Source organism: Triturus cristatus, chromosome 1_1 (genome assembly GCF_964204655.1).
Source record: "Triturus cristatus chromosome 1_1, aTriCri1.1, whole genome shotgun sequence".
NCBI classification, from domain to species: Eukaryota; Metazoa; Chordata; class Amphibia; order Caudata; family Salamandridae; genus Triturus; species Triturus cristatus.
This window is the reverse complement of record NC_140579.1, coordinates 316,094,083-316,109,789: the sequence shown is the minus strand read 5'-3', so window position 1 is coordinate 316,109,789 and position 15,707 is coordinate 316,094,083.

Genomic DNA, 15,707 nt, shown 5'->3' with positions numbered 1-15,707 from the left:
CCAAGGTACTGGGGATAGCAATAAACCTTCAACTAACTGTCCACCTTGAGAAGAACAACCTACTGACGCTTCCCAATCCAGGTTCCGCTCAAACCACAGCACTGAGATGTCCCTGATAGCAACCACAGATGGCTTCTGGGCCCTCCTAGACAGGGGAGAGATTACCGCCCTGATCCTCCTCGATCTCTCTGCAACATTTAACACTGTGTCCCCCACACTCTCCTGCACGGTCTTCATCAAATGGGCATCAAAGGGAAAGAACTCAAATGGGAATCTTCCTTCCTCTCTAGTTGAACCCAAAGTGTCCGCCTCCCACCGTTCACCTCTCGACCAAAAACCATCATCTGCGTAATCCCACAAGGAACCTCACTAATTCCTACCCTCTACACCACCTCCATGGCACCCTTGGCTACCCTAGTCAGATCCCATGGCATGAACATAATCTCCTAGGCAGATGAAACTTAGTCATCATCACAGGTGAATGACCAGTGTTGCAAGCTGGATGCACAGTAGATGCCTCAAACTCAACTCATACAAAACTGAAATACTCTTCTTCTGAAGAAATAATTCCCTGTGGTATGACTCCTGATGGCCTACGGAGCTCAGCCCGGCACCTGCACTCACAGAGCACACAGAAACCTAGCTATTAAAGATGTGATGGGTGAAACCTTAGCTCAATTTCAGGTGATACCCCTGAGTGCGGTTAGACAAGAACTAAACCACTGTAAATCTGGTTCCCCGGACGATCCATGTCCATCTAAACTCTGGTGCACCATAGCTGATTCTGTGGCCCCCACACTACAACAGATCTGGAATACGTCCGTTGTTTCGGGGGTGTTCCCAAACATCTGGAAACATGCAACCCTCCTCCCGCTTAAAAAAAAACCTAATGGGGATCCAAAAGACCTCACCAATCTACGCCCGATCTCTCTGCTAGCAGCACCGGGTAAAATGTTCGAGAAAATAATACAGCACCAGTTGAGCAAATTCATTGAAGACAACAAGATACTGCACGAGACGCAATCAGGCCTGGCTTCAGCACGGAGACAGCACTTATTGAGGTGGCAGAGTCAGTAAGGTGGTCGTTGGATTCAGGAAGTTCAGCGATGCTGGTTCTTCTGGATCTGTCGGCCGCCTTCGACACGGTTGATCATGCTAGACTCCTGATGCGACTGGTTGAGATAGGCATCCGCGACCAGGCTCTGGGGTGGATACAATCGTATCTGTCCCAGAGAACACAGAAGGTGGCACTGGGGACGGTATCCTCAACACCCAAAGTCCTCAGTTGTGGCGTCCCGCAAGGGTCGGCTCTCAGCCCCCTCTTGTTCAACATCTACCTCGCTCCACTTTTTACGTTGATTGCCAATTGGGGTGTCAAGGCAATATCATACGCCGATGACACCCAATTGGTATTTCCGTATTCAGAGGTGTCGCAGGAGTCCTTCTCGAGCTTTAAGGGCTGTCTCCAAGATGTGGCCTGTTGGATGAATACGAATAAACTAAAGCTAAATGCTAATAAAACGGAAGTGATCTTTTTCGGTAAAGGCCCCCCTCCACCTTCAGAGCTATGGTGGCCAACGGAGATGGGACTAGCCCCCTCACCCAGCCTAACGGCAAAAAATCTGGGAGTGCGATGGGATGATAGTCTGTCCTTTATCTCGCATACTCAACAAGTAGTCGGCTGCTGCTTGAGTAAGCTGAGGAATCTCCGTAAAATTCTAAGACTTCTACCTGAGAGTTGTCGGAAAACAGTTATCCATGCCACAGTGACATCTAGGCTGGATTACGCCAACGGCCTCTATCTGGGCTTACCTAAATACCTTATTCAAAAACTTCTGCTGGTCCAAAATGCGGCTGCGAGACTGCTAATGCGGATTCCTTTTAAGCACTCTGTCTCTCCGTATCTTCGATCACTGCACTGGCTACCAGTCGACAGCAGAATCAAATTTAAGGCACTCACGCTGGCCTTTAGATCTCTGTTTGGCGCCTGTCCCAAGTATCTGAAAAATCGGCTCCCGAGATACTCCCAGGCCCGTGCGCTTCGCTCCAATTGCCGAGTTCGACTTGCCGTCCCACGAGCAAAAAGGGTTCGGTTGGGGGGGCGAACTTTTTCAGCTAATGTTGCAACACTTTGGAACACTCTACCCCCAGCAATTCAGCAAGCCCCCTCTGAATATTGCTTCAAGCGGCTGCTAAAGACCTGGCTCTTTGCCCAACCACGCTAAGCTTCCCCACTTCTGTTCTCTGGGTTAACTGTGTTTCTTGTCCTAGCGCCGGGACACCTCCTCGTGAGGTAGCTGTTCGCGCTTTATAAAATGCCGTATTATTATTATTATTAATAATACTCGACAGCAAGCTCTCAATGAGGAAGCAGATAATCGCTGTCTCATCCTCCTGCTTTCTCACCATAAGCCTGTTCAGAAAAATCGTCACATGGCTCCCCTTCAATATAAGATACACCGTCACCCAGGCCCTCATCACCAGCCGCCTGGAATACGGCAACTGTCTCTACATGGGAATCACCACACAACTTCTCAACCGACTCCAAACCAGAACGCAGCAGCCAGGCTCATCCTCGACCTCCCGAGGAGGACCCACATCTCCCCACACCTCAAAGCCCTACACTGGCTCCCCATAGGCAAATGCTACCAGTTCAAGCTGGTAACCCACGCCTACAAAGCTCTTCATAACAAGGGTCCAGCCTACCTCAACCACAGGATGAACTTACACCAACCCGCCTGGAAACTGTGATCCCTGTCCCACATCCTCCTTATCCACAGAAGCAGGAGCGGTGGCCGTGTCTTCTCACAACTGCCAGTCATGTCCTGGAACGACCTCCTCCTGCATCTCCTCAAGTCACCCACCCTGCAAGAGTTTAAAAAAGACTTGAAAACCTTGCTCTTTGACTAATTCAGCACAGCAGCAGCACTCCCCCTCCCATCTCCTTGGTACCCTCAGGGGTGATAAGCAGCGCTTTACAAATCCATTGGGGCCCCGAACAATGGGCTCCAGGAGTCTCTTCTGCCAACGCATTTCTTGACTCCCAAAGGGGTTACCCTCAGAAGGTGCCATTTTCTGGGGGAAGAGCACTTTTATTAAAGTAAGTGGCTTAGCCTCTCTCCTTTGTGTAATATACTGTACTCTCACAACATCAGGAGGCCCAGAACCCTTTCCCTCTTCTACAAGAATATTCCATGATTCCTGGTTCTCTGGGTTTCCTGAAAGTAACTCCTTTGGGTGTTCTGCCATTGCACTTAAAATTGATACTGGATAGTCACATCCACTGCAAGTTCCTTCCTTCCTGGAAAGGAATGGCAAATTGGTGGGTCTGGTTAAACTCTCCTTGTCACCTCCAAGTATAAAAAGACAATCTCAGTTCTGGTGTACATTTCAGAGGACATGGTATTGGTCAAAGTCAGGCTGTTTCCATGAATCCCAACCACCTCAACAAAGTTCAAAGAAAGATGAGTATTCAGTGGCACATTTGAGACAATTCCCAACAACCTCATCTCTACTATCGAGTGCCACCATGTCTGGTTTCATAGGAACCTTCTGTGGCTTCCTCTGTAAAAATGCATTCACACTAGTACAGCCTCTTTTTCTTTGACCAATCAATCATTCTGGTGCTTCCTCTGGGCACTAATTTTCTTTTCAGATATTTCTAGACTAAGCTACAAGAGACATTCCCATGAGGCGTTTGCACATTCTGATAACCTCACAAATTGTTATCTGAGGAACATTCCTGGCCATTCACCTTTGAGCGGCTGTTGATGTTGCCCCTTCTGAATTTCCTTTTTACCACACTTTTATCTGCAGACATAGCTAGCATCTCTGGATCAGTGATCTGTGAGTCAGCTAAATCCTTCTGCAGCTTCAAATGTTTCTTCACTATCAAGAGGTCTAATACACCTTCGTGTACATCAACCTTTTCCACTGCCCACCATCCAGTCCGGAGAGTTCTTATATTTGAATGCTTTACACCCTTAGATTCAACAAACTTATAGCATATTTATTGCTAAAATAACAAAAATACAAAAAAAAAAATATAATCCATATCATAATGGGATCACTGATTTCTTAAAACTGATGCATATTCTTTATTACTCCGGACAGTCATCACGTGTTTTCCCTCTTCTTGCGTGCAGGTCTGAGACTTCTTCAAGGCTCTTGAATTAATGGGCCAGGTAACTCATTGTGAGTTCTGTCAATATTTGTAATAATCTCTGGGTCTCTCTCGTGAGGTCATGGTAACGCATCTGATATCCAAGAAAAATGAAATGAAAAATGCTACATGGGGATACACCCCACCATATGTTAGCAGGAAGGGGACACCGGAGTCCTTGCACATGAGGTCTTCATTTATTGCCTTGTTACCGGTGGGGATTGTTATTTCCCCGTGTCTAGCCAGAATGAGTATTCAGTGAAACCAGACGAGTTATACTACGTAATACATTTTAATTTTTGGGGGTTTGGGCATTCCTTGTATTCAATGTATGGGCATTATCAAATGGGGTCTATTCTTTGCGGAGAGTGCTGACTAGAGGCTAGTGCCAAGAAGCAAGATGAGTGGCTTACTCATCTTGCTTCTTGGCACTAGCATCTTGCCTGGCCTCTCAGGCCTGCTTACCAAGCCAACACATCTTCTAGCAACGCTTCAGAAAAGTATTCGTCTATGAGTCTAATATTAGTCACATTTAGCTGGCTCCTGTTATACAAGCAGGTGAAGTAGGCCTGTTAAAATAATGAATAGCACAAAACAACAAGATCCAGTTATTTTCTGGGTCCCCAGCAGTTTTATAGTGCTCGCATGGGAGGACGCTATAGTCCACATATGGTCAGAGTTGACATAACAAAAGTAGCCCATGTTTCAGAGATTCTGCGTTCTCACCTGTCTCCAGAAAACTTTGAGTCTCAGTTCTTTCCTGTCTGGTCTGCAGTGTTTTGCAATGATAAACGACGCTATTTAGGATTATAAAATGTAGTCTTCCCTTAATTCTAGTTTCCAAGCAGCTGAACGAAAACTGTAGCGCTGGTGGTTTGAATCCAGGCTGCCGAGGATCGCTCGAAAAGGTTTTCAAAACCCATTATTCCCTCAGATAAAGCAAATCTATTTTTACAAGAATAGTAATTATTGTTAGGCAAATAAACTCCCCCCCAAAGATAAAAGCCCAATAAAAAAAACTCTTGGCCCATCTAGGTGAAGCTTAGTTGGGAAAACGTCATACTATGTAAGTGGAAAATCCCATACGCAAGACACAAATTGTGAATTCACTTTGTTAAACTCATTTACACACAGCTAATGTTACACAGCCTAGTGTATTGTTCTGTGAAAGTAAATTTACTTTATGTGGCCAGGAGTGGCAGTTCCAAAAAGGGAATGCTTTAAAGGGTGGCTTTGTGAGTATTCACAACCCTATTCAATGCACATTCACTCACTGCACATTCACTCACTGGATTTGATTCGGGATTTACTCCTAATGAGGATATGGGTAAATCCCTATAACTGGGGGGGATGCCGATGCAGAAGAATCTTTTTTTCTGGGGAACTCAATTTGCTTTATGGCCTTAGTCTCCAAGAATCACTGGAATGGCAGCTCGAGGAGACTTGGCCCAGACTGTTGAGGATCTGGCAAAAGCTTTTTAGAAAACCTCAAACCTATCACCCAAAGTGAACTCGTATTCCCCTCCTACAAGAATTGCGATTTTGTGGTTGGCAATAGACACCAATCCTAAAGTTAAAGAGCAAGTGTGCATTTTGACTTGTAAATCAGCGTACGCTTATAACAACACCAGTTCAGTATAATGTTCCCTAAGAGTAAATCTGCTCCTGAGATGTATTCCTCTGAAGAGGTGGGGTAATAATAACCAAGGTGGATTATCATGGAAACAGACCCAATATTAGTGAGCATTTAGGGAGATGGATTTTCCAATACGAACAAATAATTCTACATGAAGAAAAAAGAACATATTTACCATTGCATTTGCACTTGTCTGTGCATGTTTACGAGACCAGATTGAAATTTCAGCTGTTTCTAATTACAGAATACAGAAGGCATTGGGCCACATGCTCACAATAATCATACAAATGCAGACTTTGCTCTTAACAGCAGTAGACAATACTTAATCTGCCATAGTGCTGCCCTGAAGCCAGAGATGAGAGGCGGGAGCTCTTAAAACTGATTTTCTTAAAAAAGGGGATCATGAAGTGCAAGGAGGACTGAGCTATTGTTCGAATATTGACCATGTTTCAGAGCTATCTTCATACCTGCCAACTTGAAGAACAATCTCAGTGTGATGAGGGGGCAGGGCCTCCTACCACAAAGTACCTAATAGGCCCTTATGAACTGCACCCCGCCCCAAGCCCCCCACCCAAAAAATAAAAACTTACAAAGGCTTGTGCAGATGTCCTGGGGTTTGTCTCACTCCTTAATGGACGTCGGCAGTTCAAAGCCTCGGAAAATGAGCTGTAAAACCTCTATTTACAGTGGGTTCAGGTCGTTTTCCCTGCCACAGTGAGATATCGGCTCCTCACTGGGAGATCGTGTGATGGGAGCCAATATCGTGTGTCTCACTGTGGCTCCGTGTGAGTTGGCAGGTATGTATATTGCTTTGTGAAGTTCTGCAATTTATGAAATCGATGGTGATTGATTGATCTTAGAAAGTTTTTAACCCATTTGTAAAAAACTTTCTTTTACAGTGCCCTCTCTGAAGCTTTTACAGTGGTTATGTTTTGTAACAATTGAAAAATATTATTTTTCGGCAGTTGAAAAAATATTGTAATACTTCCTCTAAGCCTGGTGTTGATCTTTTAACCTTCTCTCGCTTGAGAAGGGGAGTTACTTCAGCCTGTTGCTTGAGTAAAACTTCACATCTCCACTGCTGAAAAGGGTTTGTTTGGGTTGAGATTGTGAATTACCACAAAAATCACAACTTTGTGGGAATTTACAAATCTACAAAGCATAGCTCCCCTTGAACCACCCACATCCCACCTTTTCCATGGGGTTTACTACTGTGTAATTCTAGACACTTTAATCAGATAATTATACAGTAGTAAAATCATTGACTCTTGTCAGGAATCGTTCTTGTGAATTACTGACAATCAGAGAATTGTGATCATGCACTTACTATTTTTTCTTCTTAATGGAGTAATTAATATGATGAAGTATGTTTCACAGAGAATCTACCGTGAAATCGATCACTAATGATACAGCTGTTAAAAGCAAACATGCTAGGCAAAATGTTTTCAAGGGAATATCATCTAATGGTGGAGAGGTGTACCTCTGGTTAGAAGGCTTGTTCCTGAAAGATATTGGTACATTCGAATGTAGCACGTTACAACGCGTGCTTTTACCACGCAGTAGGTATCAACGCGGTCGTTACAACGACCGCATTGTTACCACACGTGGCATTACATCGCAAGTCCTTTCAATTCTTTGCGCTATTGCTACTCCAGTTTGAGCAACAGCAGGGAAGGTGTTGGATTTAAAATCCAACACATTCACTGGTGTTGCACGCCACCTAGCGCAATTCTTTAAAACGTCTTGCGATGTAATGCCACGCGCGGTAACAACACGGTCGTTGTAACGACCGCGTTGTTACCTACTTGAGTGGTATTGACAGCATTGTACACGCTGTTTCCCGTACATTCTCTTACCATCCAACCAACAGAGCCTTCTGAATGGTACTTATTCTTTAAGTTCGTATTTGCTTCAATTCAGTATATTATATCAAAATACTAGATCAAACGATAGTTTGGTGAGTATATTGAGATCAAGGAGTGTTCTACCACCTCTTTTCTTTGGAGGAGTAGTATTTAATTTCCTCCTTCTATTCTCATGAGCACTTATTTCATATGACTGTCTTTAGAATTGTTTTCTGGTGTTCAAATGGCGTGTGAGTGCCAGTGGACTTCCTATTTCAGAGGTTATCCCCAGAAACCACTGTGTTACTGCTTTAAGAGATTTAGCCAAACATCATGCAATAAAACATCAATAATTATCATGTTAATATAAAAATCAAGAAATAAATATCACTCACGGCGGTAGGCAGAAGTAACAATGCTTCCCTCAACATAGATTGTAGAATATCAAAATGGATATTTTTCCAAAGAAATGTCTTTTTCAGACGTTACTGCACATATGTGAACATTTAAATGTTCACTTTTATCAAGAGGTCAATGTGCATCAGTTTCAGTGAAATTAATATTGACATAATATTATATGTGCATAAACTTTCTAGTCACTTTTTGGGGTGCCTGGATTTCCTTCTGAAGACACCTGAGATCTTCCAATCTCAAAAACAAATTAAGGACACATTTAGTTTATTTCAATGCAATGTGACAAGCAAAGTTGCCGCACCTTGTTGCGCTGGGGTCAGGGGGGCCGGACATGCCTACTAAAATATGGCGCTGCTGCTGTCTTCCATAACTGTAAGAGAAAAAGGAAACCTGGCTGTCAATTCAAAAACGGCTTTTTATTTAGGCGGACCCGAGCTACGACAGTTCTGAAGCTCTGAATGTCATTAATTACATTCTTTTGGAGAATTTCAAAACATTTAAGAAAACACAAAGTGATATAAGCTGAAGCATATGTGAGATAACAAAAAATCACAATCAATAAATGTGAACAAATAAACATATGCTTCAGCTTATATCACTTTGTGTATTGAAATGTATTTCACCCAGGCACGATTGAAAATGTTTTCTCAAATGTTTTGAAATCTTTCAAAAGAATGTAATTAACGACATTCAAAGCTTCAGAACAGCCGTAGCTCTGGTCCGCCTAAATAAAAAGCGGTTTGTGAATTGACAGCCAGGTTTCCTTTTTCTCTTGTGGTTGAAATATTCGTCCATACCTGGCATCGCATGGATGATAGCCCCCTTGTTTATCCCGTCTTCCATAACTGTGGCACAAAAACAGGCTTCCTAGCACCATTAACACACCTTTGCACCATAGAGCAAAAGTGTGTGATATCTAGCACAGGTTTTGTACTGGAAGGGTACCCTAGTATGTTTGCAGCACAAATGCAATTTGTGAAATGATAGGAGAAATAAACACATATGGAGCCCATGGGATGCTCCATTGATGCAGAGTAAACAGGTCCGGACTGTCTATGGGGCGTTTTGGCATGCTGCCGAGCTGGGGGCTGATGTCACTGCGGTGGGGGCTAATTTCGTTGATGGAGACCTGCGTGTGCTTCGAAATAAACAAAGCAAAACGAATTTCATTCAGCACAAGCAGGTCCCCATCAACGAAATCAGCCCCCAGTGCAGCAGCATGCCAACTTGCCCGTTAGACAGTCCGGCCCTGAGAGTAAAGCAAAGCACCACAAAGCACTACTTGCATTACTCTTAGGGATACTTTCCAGCACAAAGAAGTTTTGTGCTGGAAAGTAAATGTTTGTGTCACTTTCTGTGACTTTGCACTAGTGCAAAGTGTTGATACATCTGCACCTAAGTGCCACAAAATCATTTGGTACTTAACTGCAGCCATGAGGCAATAAGAATGAAAGTCTCAGAATATCTATCATAGCGCAGCAGGGGAATTGGCACTGGGGCACAAAGGTTTGAGGGGCCCACGGCACCCCAACAAATGCTGCATTTTATTACGCAACCAGGCGAAGAGGGAGGACCATTTTTCCTTCTGTGTTCTAGGGCCCAAAGCACCATGGATGCAGCACTCGGAAACGTTGCTAGGGAGCTCAGCTTTTATTGAGTTTCAACCTTTATGGCATACTGGCTTACTTCAATAATTTACATAGCTATTTGCTGCAGACAGCAGCAATAAAAGAGTAGCATGCACAGCATTAACTTCAGTGCCTTGCCATAAAACTACAATCGAACACTCACTGGCATCCTATTCATCTGTGCGTAAGGTTCCTTGTCCCCTGCTTTTAGTGTGAGCTTAATTTTCAGCCAAAGACTGCTGAACTGTTTTCATTTCTAAACAGTTCCCCGTGCATAATATGCATGACTAAGCTGACAACATTGCTGTTAAATTATTTAAAAGTATAATTCGGGCACTGTCAGACAGTCATACAGTTTAAATAAGTGTCACTTGTAATTTATGGATTTCCTGTGCAGAGGAAAGCATGCATGCTGATGGAATTCGTTCACGGGTGGAAATAATGGAATTACGCTCCTCTTTGAGGTGCATTGTTGTAGCTTCAGTTCTTTTCAAGGGATGTGCTGGTGGAATCCTGAGCGAACATTATCATATTTCCTGGTGCCTTAAAACTCCTTGGTCTCAAGTTTCCTAGAAACGTCTGCGGTTAATTCTCTAATGTATATCCCCTAATGATAAAAGACAAAAACATATGGATGGCATCAAAATATCTTCCTGAAATTATCTTGGCTTTGCTACCAGAAAACGAATCATCTATACCTAACTGCACATCTCTATTCACCTAGAAGTTGCAAGAAAAATATATTGTTTTCATGTAACAATTACGTTCCTTAAACCCCTTCATTCACGTTTACTCAAAGGAAAATGGTTTATTTCAAAAGAAAGTCTGAATCTTTCAGCGTGACCTATTGAAAGAAAGCCGGACTATTCAAAGTATATGCAAATGTCTGGACACTCAGAGGTATGGAAAACAATAACCAGTGGCAAGATAGCAGCAAAACAGTAATTAGATACTCAAATCCAGTATACTATATGATACAATTTATATAGAAATTGTTGAACTACATTGCTGTGTGGAACCTGTTGGACTAGTGTCCACCATGCTTGTGAGGCATAACTGGGATTGTGTACGTTTCTAGCATGACCAATGAGGGTAATGGTGTGTGTTTTTAGTGAGGAAAGCTAGTGCTCTTACCGTGGCGCTGTGAACTTTGTGCTGCACCTAGGGGTGTCAGTGAAGCAGACAAATGTAAGTTTAGAAAGACACACATGTTGAAACCCTTCCTAGTTTGCTTGCTTGAAAGAGTACTTTTTATACCATGCCCTGTTTTGGGAGTGTAGTTTATAGCGTGTGAGTACCAGAGAAGTGCTCTAGTCAAGCCATTGCATACTTGGCACCACACTTAAAAGACTTCACTTGTTTTTACCCTGCCTACTATGCTTTGCTGGTAGGGTATATGCGTTTTTTTAAATGTAAATGTAATCTGTATTAATTTACTTACAACAATTAAATAAAGCAGTGGCATCTCAAAACATTTTGCTTCCTCTTACTAAGAAAACATCAACAACAACAATGCATTCATATTAGACCCATTAAGGTAGGCTTCTAAGAATTCCCGGTGAACTATAGGGACAGATACTTTGGGCTGTTCAGACCCCATCCCTCTCAGCTCGGTACGATACCAGAATGGCATTGTCAGTATATCATCCATCATAAATATTCTGTCCCAAATATTATATAAAAAATAATGCTATCATTGCAGTTAATGTTAGAAAATCTACCCACATTTCTGTAGATACTTTTCTGACATACATCCCTCAATAGGAGGAAAAAGGTATTGTTCTGTCTCAGAGCTTCAGATTTCATCCAAGAGCTGTAGAACAGAAGAGGATATGAGGGGAAGGAAGGAGTGCATGGAGGGGGAAACCCAAAAAGGATGAGGGAGTGAGTGAAAGAAAACGTGAGAGGGCCTTAAGGTCACTGATTTGTGGAGAGGTAAATACATGCTGGGTGATATAGTATCAGGTGGGAACGTATTTGAAATAACGTTGTGTATATAATAAATCTACCCTGTAGGTCAACCCTTGGACGCCATTAATGTTAAAAGTGGCAGTAGGTTCTAGTTCTTGTGCTTGAGACACTGCCAGCAATGTTGGGGTATCTTGTGTGCTATTAAAGTTCCCTTTGCAGGAGGGTATCTGCATTGGCATAGGTGGTTGCCACAGGAATGCAGCAGTCATGCTGCTGTGGGACCTAAGCATATAAGGGATACAAGGGAAAGTAATGTGTGTAGTTTTATGATTGTTAGAAATACAATCTTCATCTGAGTTCTTGCTAGGTAATTTGGAATTTGGCTTAATGGTAGTCGCCGTATTGTAGAGAAAGCACAGTTAAATGTGGGGGCATAAGTACATAGGTGACAAACAGGTCTTTCCTTCTCTTGAAACCACCAGGTGGGTAGGAAGGGGCCTTATTCTTGCTGAATGAGAGCTTGGTGCCTGCACCTCAAAGATCTTAAAGAAGACCCCAAAAGTGCAGGATTTTCTGAATGTGAGTATGATCAGGATTAGCGCTAGTCTTGACCCAAGGGACTTTCTTGGGTGGTAAGTGCAGCGTTTGTGTTGCACATCGATCAGCTAGTCACCGTCAGTGACTCAATGTGCAATGCAGAGTTCATTAAAGGAGATACCCAGGACCTTTGGGAGCCATACAAGAGCTTGAAGCAACACTAGCATTATGAACATGCTGTACACTGCATAGCACAAGTAATGAGGGACCTTAGATATATTCTATTCCAATAACGTAGACATTGCAAATTATGTCCGAAGGACTCTACAGTTTGAGGATTATCTGTGTGTCTTTAACATAGTTGAATCATGGTCAAGCATTCAGTGATGTCTGAGAGATGGTGGAAGTAGATTTTTTTTTTTTTGTGCAGAGTCTTATATAGCGCGAACTTGACCAGAATCAGGTATCAGAGCGCTTTACATAGCACCAGTTACGTTACATGAGGACACACATTCATTTTGTTAGGCGCGGGGAGATGAAGTGATTTGCGCAGAATCACAGGATGTGCAGCGTCATTGCAGAGACTCGAACCCAGTTCCCCAGATTCGAGGTCGACCGCCCTAGCCGTTAGGCCAACTCCTCTCCCCTGTCTCCCCTATATTGAAGGGAAGAGTCTGATGGTGGATTCCTGACAGACACCTGTATTAAAGGGGCAAGGTAAGGACAGGAATGTAGGAAGGGCGATAATTTGAAATCTATAATAAGCTATGATGAGTTCTGGTCTAGAGGACTGCTTTCTATTCTGGGGTTTCCCAGGCTCTGAAGTTAGGTTGGATGTTTTACTGTATCAAAGGCTAAAGAAATGTCTAGGAGGACCATGATCGCTTCAGTCTGTTGAATCGTCAAGCAAGGGACCCCCTCTAAGAGGCGTGTGAGGTCAGGGAGTAAGAGGGGGCTAAATATCAAGACAACTAGAATAAGAGTGCTCCCCTTTGACCTATATTTCTTTACCAATGATTAAATCTGGTATGGGTGTGAATACATATGCAGAGTTACATAGTTACAACATACAAATACACATATTCATTATTTTATTTTTATTTGTTATTCTTATTAACTTTTTTCCTTCTTAACCAATGCATTGAATGGCATTTTTTTTGTAAAGATTAAATATTTTGTTTCCTTTTTTATATAAACAGTATTCTAGTTTTTCATACAAAAATGAATACAAACATGCTGACCCCCAATTAAATAATCGATCTTGCATCAAACTCATTCATTCTTCACAGTGGCCTTTCTAACCCCCCTCCCACCTGTAGAAAATGCTCAGTATATTGAGCTGCACAATACAGAAAAACGTTGAGTCTCCTAATGTCTGTGACAACTACTGTATGAGAGAAGGTTCTTGCACAGTGCCAAAACCTTAGTTAATGTCAAATAGAGGTGCACAAAAAGACCATAGTAACTTAACAGAGGATACAGATGGATTTAGCAAACCCCACTCCACATGGCTCATCTGCCACAGTTTTTCCATCCATCTCCTTTCCCATATCTTTTTTGGATTACTGTTGAATCAGTATGGCGAAACATGAACGTAATTTGAGTTGTGGATATGTTAGTCAGTTATTTGGATTGTGAAGGGTTGGGGAGGGGTAGAAAAGGGAAAAAGGTTTGCATTTATATAGCGCTGGTAACCCTGATGGGGTGTTGAAAAGCTTTATTGGCGAGTGGCATGCTACTCTGGAACCCATAAAGGATTAGTGGTGAATTAGTATAGTGGAATATGGAATTTGAGAAGTGAACATGTTAGTCTGTTATTTTGATTGAAAAGGACAAAAGAGTGAATGGGACAGAAGAGTGGAGGGACAGAAGAGTGAAAGATTTATTTTTTTCTTTTTAAGGTCATATCAGTAGGAGGAGGCTTTTGGATGAGTAAAAAGGGGTTTTGAGGGGAAGAGTCAGAGGGAAGAGTTTAGGAAAGGTTTGTTTTGGGGGATCGGTATAGTAAAAGAGGTGTCAGATGATGCAAGGAGGGGTAGAGTAGGAGAGAGTCTAGAAAGGGTTATTTTGGGAATCACAGTAGTGGTATGGGGTTTTGGAGAAATGAGAGAGTGGATGTAGAGGATATATTGATAGATGTATAGGGTGAGAGATAGGGTAGTGCATTGGAAAGAGTAGTACTCAGAAGGTTGGGCTAGAGGATATATTGAGAGAAGTATATGAGAAATAGGGTAGTGCATTTGAAATGCTAAACTAGAAGAAAGTGATAAATATATAGATCCATAAGTACATTGAAAGTATATAGGTGCATAAAGGAGGTAAGTATATGTAGATTAAAGATATTGATAGAGGTACAGGATGAGAAATAGGGTAGTGCATTGGATATGTTTTTTCAGGAGTAAAGTAACAGACACAGATCCAAGTATATGGAAGCTACATAGATGCACAATGGAAGTAAGTACATGTAGACCAAAGATGATTTTTATTTATTTATGTATTTGTTTTCAACAACATAATTATTGTACATGTTTACACAAAGCAATACACAGAGATAGGTACATATCTATAGTGAAAATAAATGCGCATATACAGAGGAATATGCTGGAACCTTCTGTTTGCGTATGGTGCTTATGTGGGGAAGATAAGGTGGTTGTCGGTGGATCTTATGTTGGGGGATAAAGAGTTCCATAGTTTGGCTTCTTGAACAGAGAAGGCTGTGCCACACATTGTTTTTTTCTTGTATCTTGCGATTTTGAGTCGAGATGCCCCTTTAGAGCGTAGGTTCCTTTGTTGAATGTGTTTGGTGATTTTATTCCTGATGAAGAGCGTCCCATTCCATGTATTGCTTAGTGAGTGATGCAAAGTAGCTTGAACGTGGATCTTCTGGCAACCGGTAACCAATGCAGGGCTTTCAAGGGAGGTGAGATGTAGTCTTGCGGTTTGATATGCAAGAGTAGTCTGGCAGCCGAGTTCTGAATCCGTTGTAGTCTTTTCATGGTCATTAAAGGTGATCCATGGTAGAGGCTATTGGCATAATCGAGTTTGGACAGAACAAGGGAGATGGTAGCTTGGACCTTGTGTGGAAATCCCAAATGAGGGAAAATTCGTTGCAGTATTTCTATAGTGACAAAGCTTGATCTTGCTAGTTTGTCCACTTGGACATTCATCGACAGCTTGGAGTCCATGGTCATTCCGAGGTATCTTACTTCCTTCAATACTTTAGGTGGTGATCCTAGTTCATCAGGCCAGGCGGCAAGTGGGTCGCAATGTTTCTAATCGCCACACATGAGTATTTCCATTTTTGAAGCATTCAATTTGAGATGGCTCCAAGTTATCCACTGATCCACGGCTCTGAGTCAACTGAAAATTGGGGATTTTCCAATGTCGTTGGGGCATTCCAGTTGAAGGAGTATTTGCATGTCATCTGCATAGTTATAGCACGTGAGGTGAAATTGAGTGATCAGTACCGGTAATGACTTCATGTAGATGTTGAAAAGCATGGGCGAGATGATAGAACCTTGAGGGACCCCTGCTTTTGTGGAGTATGGCTTAGACAAGAAAGGTGGGGTATGGAT